This window comes from Chenopodium album, chromosome 25 (genome assembly GCF_948465745.1).
Source record: "Chenopodium album chromosome 25, dcCheAlbu1.1, whole genome shotgun sequence".
In the NCBI taxonomy this organism is placed as follows: Eukaryota; Viridiplantae; Streptophyta; class Magnoliopsida; order Caryophyllales; family Amaranthaceae; genus Chenopodium; species Chenopodium album.
The window spans coordinates 20,215,607-20,225,600 of NC_137858.1; the positions used below are offsets into that span (position 1 = coordinate 20,215,607).

Genomic DNA, 9,994 nt, shown 5'->3' on the forward strand with positions numbered 1-9,994 from the left:
AATCAAGAAATTACCAAACAAAAACAACACCCCCAAGCTTACTTGAAGCTTTACTCACAAAGAAATATATACAAAAAGCGTAAACGCTTCTCCCCCAAGCTAAAATGAAGCATTGTCCTCAATGCTTAGAAGGAGAAAAGAATACATCAAAATATTTTTTGTATTTTTCAATTGTTTTTTTTTTTTTTTTTTTTTTTTTTTTTTTTTTTGTTTGAACTTGCAATGTCCTTGCCTTTTGCTAAATTCGGACGGCTTTTTCTATAATGCAATTTACCATTATAATGCCTTTTATGAAGTAGGACGACTTTTTCTCAAACATTTACCATTATTCACAAAGAAAATGATATCACAAACTTGCACTCATAGAAACCAAAACTCCAACTCATCCACCACAAACTCCATCATAAATGATCAATTTGCTTCACAAAAACCAAGAATAGAAAGAAAATGAAACAAAAGGTCAAAGTACTAATTAAAGATGTGGCTTGAAAAGAAGGTATAAGGCTCAAATGGTTGCAAGAAGGAAAATGTAAACCCAAAAATAAAGAAAATAACAAACTACCATCAAAAATGAAAAATTACCACCCCGAAAAATGCGCCTTTGTCCTTCCTAGATAGCTCGGTCTCGGGTTTAAGAATCATACATCAAGCTTTATAGATTAGGTTTGCATAGTCAAGGATCCACGCCGCTCATACAAAGAATGTTGAAGGCTTGTAAAACAATGAACCTCACATAGATGTAGCAAAAACTCACTAATGGTGTCAAATTGACTATATGGAGCAACTACCAAGCATGCCACAAACAAGTAGAATCCGGCTTCATGATCCTCCTAGTTCAAACCAACTACCCTAGCATACACCTATCCTAGAGTCAACCAAACATAGTCTCAAACTGTGCATACCTTTACCACCTAAGAAGAAATTCATGCAAAAGACAAAGTCCAATGTACAAAGTCCAACTCATAAGGAAAAATAAAAATGGTGAAAAATAAGCCTCAAAATCAAACCACAAACCAAAACAAGGAAAAAGGTAAAATAAAGGAAAAGAAAAGAAAAGAAAAGAAAAAAAAAAGTCATAGATAAAGGAAGAATAGGAGAAATGGAGAAGAGAACTAGAAAGCAAGTTAAACACATATATCCCAATCAACAAACAAGTGATCGAATGACAACATCGTCATCGATCCCAAACACATTACGTGTTAACAAGCAATCATCCTCGAACCGTTCAACTTCCCCTAAACTAATCCTAATCAATGCATCCAAAGAAAATAAAGAGATAGAAAAAAATTAGAAAGGTCTCACCGGGCTATCCGTGCTTAGTATAATAAACAAAAGCGATAGAAAGAACCACCTTCATTGCGTTCCAAGAACGTGAGCATCTTTAAAAAGCCATGTGAGAACAAGAAAAATAAAAGAAACTACAAACAAAGGGAAAAGGTTAGTAAGTTCAAAACAAAAGAAAAGAAAAAGAAACTACAAGCTAACTAAAAGACACTTAGGCTTTGGATAAATGAAATTTGATGAGTTATGGAAAAAAAGGTTGGTACGGTTTTAAGGGTATGAGGGTGATGGGGGACGAAGGTAGAAGAAGGAAATAAGGGGAAATGAAAGAAGAAAGAAGGAAGGGGAAGATAAGGGGCATCCGGGCAAGGGGTGCGGCCGCACACACCATATGTGCACCCGCACCAAGTAGGTGTGCGGCCGCACAGATCACTAGTGCGCCCGCACAACCATGTTCCCTATTCTTCTCTCTTTTTTTCTTTGATGCTTGATGGCTTCTTGGGTGCGTACATGAATCATGATGGTGATAAACACCAACATAGGCAGTAGAAAAATACATTATTAGTGAGCTCAAAGTTTGAGATTCATGAACCCACCACAAGAACTCACTAGGCATCGACTTCCTTCAACTTTTAAAGCACAAAATTCCTATCTTAGCTCACTAAAAGTCTTCCCCTTTTACCTCAATTTTCGAGTATAAAACATCAAAAACCGCAAAACACTTTCTCATTCCTCATGCTCACTTGATGAAATCCAATCCCAAGAGTCCAACCTACAAATCCAAACAAGTAGAAAAGTGAAAGAAAAGAAACTAAAAGAAGGAAAAATAAGAAAATTCAAAATTAGAAAGAAAAGTTTAGAGTTCTCCGGGTTGCCTCCCGGGAAGCGCTTGCTTATGGTCCTAAGCTCGACCCTTCCTCCAAATCATGGAGGGTCAAAGAACACCACCTTCTTCAAAGTGGCGGAAAGAGCAAATTTCTCTTCAACTTCTAGCAACTTCTCGTTGTTGCTTGATGAGATTTCATACAAAGACTTTTCAAATGCAAGCTTTTCTTTCCACAACTTCTTTCTCTTTCTCTTTTTCCTAGAAGCTCGTGCTCTTTTCTTTGCCTTGTTTTTCTTTGTAAATGGTTCCTCACCATCTAAACTCATGGAAACATCATGTTCATCTTGAGGATAGAGTTCAAACCAATGAGGAATGTCAACTTCCTCCTTGTCCATAAGCTTGGGAATCATCATTTTATCTTCACTAAACTTCTTGCAATCACAACTCAAAAGCACATCATCATAATTCTCAAGAAAATCGTTAGTTGAAGAATCAATAATGCATACATCATCAATAGGGCGAGGGGAATTAACACACATAATTCCTTTTACAAGAGACAAAGACTCATGTGTTGGTTTCAAATTAAAACTTTCCTCATTCTTACCAATTCTCAAGGAAATACGACCTCCCTTAACATCTATCAAGGCTCCCGAGGTGGCTAAGAAAGGTCTTCCTAAGATGATAGGGATATGGTCATCTTCCGCAATCTCAAGCACAATGAAATCAACGGGAATGGTGAACTCTCCTATCTTGAGAGGAACATCCTCAACTCTCCCCTTTGGAAACTTAATAGACCGATCGGCCAATTGAAGGGTCATGTTGGATGGAAGGAGCTCACCTAGCTTAAGTTTCTTAAAAACGGAATAAGGCATGATACTAACACTAGCACCAAGATCACAAAGAGCATTTTGGAACAATTTTCCTTTGATTTTGCAAGGTACGGAGAAATTTCCGGGATCTTTCAAATTTTGGGGTAAGTCATTTTGAATAAAGGCACTAAAACACTCCCTTAAATTCACCGGTTCCACCATATTGCAATCTCTCTTACCGCTCAAAATTTCCTTAAGAAACTTAGCATAGTTTGGCATTTGTTCTACAACATTGGTAAAAGGAAGAGTAAGATGAAGTTGTTTAAGCTTCTCGATGAATTTCCCAAATCGCTCATCCAATTTATGCCTATTATGCTTTTGTGGGTAAGGAAGTCTAGGTTTGTAAACCTCGTCTTGCTTTCGCTCTTTCTCTTTAGGCTTATCATTGGAATCCTCACTCATCTTGCTAGGCTCTTCATTCTTATTCCCTTCACTCGAATCATTCTCCTTTTCACTCTCCTTACTCTTCATAGGAACACTCTCCTTAAGGACCTTACCACTCCTAGTAGTCATACCACACATCAGTTCCCTAGAGTCAACTTCTTGTGAGGGTAAAGAAGATGGACTAGCACAATCTTTCAAAGGGTTGGCTAGTTGAATAATTTGGTTCTCAAGCATCTTTCCATGAGTAAATAGGACCTCAAACATTTAATTACAAGACAATGTGAATTCATTCAACATCTTGGATTGATCCATCATGAAATTTTCTAGCCTATTCAATTGGGATTGTTGAGTAAAGAAATCATCACCTTGGCTTTGAATCTTTGGAGTAATTTGGGGTGGGGTATCTCTTTGAACATCATTTTGAAAATCTCCCCTACCTTGATTACTCCAATTACCCTTACCATGATTTTGGCCGGAATTTTGATTATGGTTACCATAACCTTGGTTATGATCCCCATATTCTTGGCCATGGCTTTGATCATTACAACAAAAGTTATTATGGTTACCACAAAATTCTTGGGTCACACGGTTACCATAACCACTCTTTTGGTTGTAATTATCATAGCTCCCATGATTGTGATAATTCCTATTCCCAACATTCTTTTGAGCATTAAATCTAGGTCCAAAATCATTATTATCATCACAATTCACATTCACATTCTCATATCCATCATATCTATCACAAGGAATATTGGGGCAATTCGAAGCATTATGATCATTCTTTCCACACATATCACAAACCAAGCATTCTCTTATCATGCAACAAGAAGCAAAAAAAGGATTAGAGTAGGAAGATGTACCTCTCCCCTTAAATTGGGAGGGAAGACTAGAAGCTTGTAAAGGACTCTCGAGCTTGTTCTTGAGAGAATTCACCTCCTTTCCTAACTCCGAGACCAATGTGGACAAATCGTTGACGACATAAGATTGATCGATTGAGCCACTTGTGCTTACCGATTCCCTCTCTACATCATGCCAATCCATGTAGTTCCTTACCACATCATCTATTACATCCACAACCTCTTCTTCTGTTTTGTTCATAATCAGCCCTCCGGCTCCAGCGTCAAGGCTCGATCTACCTTGAAAGCTCAAACCACCATAGAAAATTTGTATGACTTGATAGGTTGGAATTCCGTGGTGAGGGCATTCCCTTTGGTAATCCTTGTACCTCTCCCATGCTTCATAGAGATTCTCTAGGAAATTGCTTGAAACTTTGGATTAAGGCTCTAGCCTCCGCCGTTTTCTTTGGTGGGTTGAAACGGGACAAGAAAGCTTTTGTGACTTCATCCCACGTCCTAAGGGACCTTGGCGTTACCTCCTTGTCTAACCACTGTAATGCTCTTCCAATGAGAGAGAAGGGAAACAACTTGAGTCTTATGTACTCTTGAGCAACTCCGGCTACCATAATTGTATTACAATACTTTTCAAAATCCTTGATATGATTGAGAGGATTTTCACTTTTTATGCCACCATATTGTTTCCTCTCAATCAAGGTGATCATAGCCGGTTTGATTTCAAAATCACCATCCAGGATCAATAATGGAGCAATCCGGCTCTCATACTTGTAAGCGCCCGGAGTGCCCAACTCCTTCAATGTTACTCTATGAGCTTCTCCCATGTTCACTTGCAAACAATCTCAAACAAAATTTTCAGTAGCACGACAACAAGTGTAGCCTAAAAGAAAATCTTTTTGTGTTTTTCAAATAGGATGGAATAGACTCAACAACAATACACAATAAAGACACCATTCCCCGGCAACGGCGCCATTTTGATGGGAGAAGAAACGGTAGGTCAGTGGGCTACCTCCCCACCCAATCAAACAATATTTATAACTCAACAAACCCCTATAGAAGTATAGTAGTAAGTCGAGGTCGAACCCAAAGGAATGGAAATTGAATGTCTATTGTCTAATGTTAAGCTACTCCGAAGTCAAATGCGGGTTTATGGTAAGGACTAAGACTAAGCATATCAATGCAATTAACTTGTATAAAATCAATATAAAAGACACTAGGGGAATGGATCCACATGTAATTGCAATAGAGAAGGGTAATTGGGGAAGTCAAACCAACTAAGTCAATTGATATGAGGGAAGATCAAACATGCATCCGAAAGAGCATACCAAGTTATTCTCCTAGAGGTCTAACTAGCGCCAACTACGCTAAACACTAATTAGGTTACGTCACAAGATACCTCAATCGAGAAATTGCAAGTCACTAATCAATGGTTCGTATCAAAGCGAGCTTACAATGCAATCTAGTGCAACAATTAAAGATGGCCAAGCTTCAATCAATTACACAAATGCACATGAATCATCAACCAAGTTTAATCACATCATCAACTCAATTAATTATCCCCAAATTACTCTAATCCATCACTCATACATGCTTCAACATTACCCTAACCAGTAAACTACTCACTAGCCATAGAAATTACGATCAAAACTACACTAATCATCAATTTCATCATCAACATATTAGAAATCAAAAGATCAAATCCAAAATCAATCAAACTTCAATCAAACATCAACAATCAACAATCTTAAGAAAAACAAATGAAATCAACTAGAAACAAACTTATATTGAAATCAAAGATGAAAGATCCTTACAAACTTGATCAAAAGATCAATTACCATGGAGAATTCTTGAACAATCAACCAAAAACCATGAGTTTCTCTCTCTTCAATCTTGAGTTTCTCTCTCTAAAATTCTAATAAAAAACTAAGCAAATGAAATCTAATAAAAAAGCTTAATGAAAAACTTAGTCAAAAATAGAAGGAAATAACTATATATACAAAGGAGAGGTCGGTTATGACGTCCAAAAAAAGACCCACGCCGGTGCGGCCGCACGCGCCACCTGTGCGGCCGCACATCCCTCGTGTGCGCCCGCACCTGCTTGGGTGAACTTCCTTCCTTCTTTGTCCTAGCTCATCTGGTGCACACACCATTGGTGATGGTGATGGGGAACGAAGTAGGAATCAACTTTTCTTGGTATTTTTGGTGAACACAAGTCATGAAAGGTGCACACACAAGGTCTTGAAGCTTGCTCTTCGGGTCCCTCTTGATTTGGAGTTCTTTGCACTAGCATAAGGCATGAAAAACGATGGTAACCATCGAAATGAAGCTCGGGAATCCTTGGACAATCGATCATAACCTACAAACAAAATAGAAAAGGCAAATAAAAGGGAAAAACAACAAATAAACTAGAAAATGCACAAAATAGAGAAACTAAATAAGAAAAGCATAAAATGAAGAAATTAAGAGTAAAACTAAAGAAAACTAAAGAAAAGAGTTATAAAATGAAATGAAATTCATCCAAAAAGAGATCAAATGAGTGCCATAAATGTCACTCATCACATTCATGTTTCTCAGGCACGGTACCGAGCACTCGATAAGAGACGCAATCTAAGACGTGTTCATATCAAAGATATTTTCATATCGAAGACATTGGACCACTTGCCCTTTTATACACTTTTATTTATTATGTGCTTTTTTTGTTACTTTAATCTTTTGAATCACTCAAGCTTTTGTTCTTTGAAAATTGCATAAGTTGCACACCATTCCATCCCAAGGTTAGGTAGATGTGGTTTGAAAATATGAAGGCTATTGTTAGACGAGGCTCAAAGTGGTGTATGAAGAAAGGATTGCATATTTGAAGGTTGAAAGGTATGATATGGCTACAAGAGGTGCCTCAAATCATTAGTATGCCTTTTGCTTAATTCGGCTCTTCTTTTATTTTGTTTTTTCAATGATCATATGTAAGGAAAGAAATGCTCATTTTATTGAAAGGAAAAAGTAAATGAAAGTCCTACAAAACAAATCTAAAGGAAAAAGAAAAGTGCCTATGCTAGACTTATTGGGGAAAGGAATAAAAAAAATAGAGAAAGAGGTCATGAAATATCGTCGTTGAAGCTCGCCTCTTGTCTTGTGCCTCATCATCACTCGTTCTTCTTGCCAGTTGGTGGTATAGGAAGCTTGTTATTGACAATCAAATATTAGATGGCCTCCTTTAGCTTCCAACAGCTCTCAATAGTATGACCCCTACCTTGATGGTACTTGCAATGTGCATCTGGATTCCATCTAGGCAATCTCTTTTTAGGTGTCGGATCTTGAATAGGTCCAATGGGAGTAATGAGCCCCTTAGTATGGATTGGATCGAAGGCAGTATCATAGCTCATCTCAATAGGAGGGAACTCTTTCCTTAATTCTTTGTTAGATCCTTGGTTATCCATGGCTAAGACTTCATTGAGGTCAAAGGTACTAACAATGTTACTATATTGGGTGTTTTCGATTGTCGTTCTTCTTTCCTTTCCAGCCATTGTGGTTACTATTGTTAGTAGTTTTTTGCTTTGCAAGGTCATATTCAATCTCAATGCCTATGTCGTAGACTGCCTTGAAAATGTTCAAGTTGTGTTGATATTTTAAGTGTTTTGAATATCTTTCTTGTAGGTTCTTGATGAACAACCTTACAGACTCCTTTTCAGTAGGGACTTCAATCATATTAGAGGAAGTTTCCCTCCACTTATTGAAGAAAGAAGTGAACCCCTTGTTTTCCTTTTGCTTTAGCATCTCAAATTGTCTATGGTCAGTTTCAATTTGAATATTACACTTATATCTATCAATGAAAGCATTTTTTATTCCATCCCAAGTAGAGATCTTCTCTTTATCGAGGGAGAAGATGACAAATGGTTTCAAGAGATAGTATGAACAAAGAGTGAAAGACATTCTTATCAATCCTTTTAATGTTCATTACAGTTTCAAAGGCCCTTAAATGGAAGTAAGGATTTTCAGTTGGCTTAAACTTAGGGATGTCGTTGGCATTGAACATCTGCGGAAGAAGATCCTTGTCCACCAAGACCCCTTGTGAGCTAATGCCCTAGAATCTATAGTCATTAGATACCTTGCTCAAGCTTCGTTGCATGAGCTCCATTTGTTGTTGCTTCACAGGGTCATTGATTTGAAAATTTAAATTCTTCAACACCTCAACCATGTTAGCCACTTCCTTCCTAAGTTCGTTGACTTCTTCTTGAGTTGCCATTATCTTCTTAGCTTTTCTCTTTCGACTGACTGGTTTATCAAAAAGTAGTACTTGAACAAAGGTGTTGTCCTTGATTAATCTTCCTTCTCTCCTTGACCAAGTACTGTGAAAAGGGAAATTAGGGATAAGTTTTACTTTTTATTGACTCAAGCTCTATTCAACATGCAATAAATGGGAGGAGACTCGTGCATGGACCTAAGACATGGTCATGGTGACATATGTGTGCTAAGACTAAAGAGTGTAGGTGACATGTTAAGACTTTTGTGTATGACCATGGGACTAAATGCCTAGGCTCAAACAAGGACTACATATGGCTAAAGCCATTAACAAACTAGTCAAACTGATTAGCAAACTGTTTAAATAGACTCGTCATGATGACTCGAACAAAAATATAGACTGTCGCCGGAGCAACAGAACTGTCGCTATGATCTGAAGCCTATCGCCAGACGACAAAGCTGTCGCCAGGCGACAAACAGCAGACTGCAGCGCCACAACCTAAACCTCTGCGCCATTGATGGAACATTAATCTGGAACTGTTTCCAGTATTTTTATTCTAAAGGGACATGCCTAAAGTCGTACTAAGTTAGTTGTGATTGATTTATTAGCCTTTAATTAGTCAAATTAATTAATTAATTAATTAGACAAAGTCCTTTTAGTCATTAATTAGTTTATTTAGACTTAAACACAAGTCAAACAAACGGTTAGCACATATAGGGTATGCACAAGCAAAGAATGCACAAGTAGTTCAAATAGTCAGAACATGATGCAATAAGTTTGCAACCTAACCATGGCTCTAGTTCTCTAAATTTCAAGGATATTGGTTAGTCAAAGAGGGTCCATGGTTATGAGTCCGGATGCATCCCGCGGAAGCCTTACCTTTGGAAGGGTTGGCGCGTATGGATGGGACCCCGCAAGTTAAAAACTTGCTTCCACGGTTTGGCGGATTCACAAACTCGGATGTACCCGTCGTTGCCAGGAGCGTTCGATTGGGTATATGGAGCGTGAACCCACAGAGGGTTATGTCCATATGTAGAACACATATGGGTTTCAAAAAAGAGAGAAAAACTCAATCAGGAAGTAGAATCAAGCCAATAGTGGTAGAACTAGTCAAAACAAGAAGGCACTGTCGCCACAAAAGTACCCCTATTGCCAAACGACAAAACTGTCGCCAGGCGACATAAGCACTTTACAGGAGACAAGCCCTGTTTTCTGACGCTAGTTCCTACATGCCTCGGCAGGTATCTACGTTCTTAGCATTTTCCAGATTTCGCAGTATTTTCGATTCTAGTTGTGAAAGATATTTCTCAAATTTCCGACGTGTAATCCTATGTTTTTTACTCATTTTGGATGGTGTATCTAATGAGGACCTTTTTTATGCATATGACAATAATGTTAATTGATAATTTGTTATTTAATACGATTTTAGGGTGATTTTTGAACCTTGTTTACTTGATATATTAGCATTTTGGTTCACTTCTATCCTATTTTCATTCGATTTTTGTGTATCCCTTGCTTCACGGGTTTTTAGTGTTTTTGTTGAGTT

At 37.8% G+C, this 9,994-nt stretch overlaps 1 pseudogene; it reads left to right on the top strand.

The window, feature by feature from the left end:
• Positions 1-4,546: 4,546 nt before the first annotated feature.
• Positions 4,547-4,643, top strand: LOC145615829 (small nucleolar RNA R71; annotated as a pseudogene).
• Positions 4,644-9,994: the final 5,351 nt, after the last annotated feature.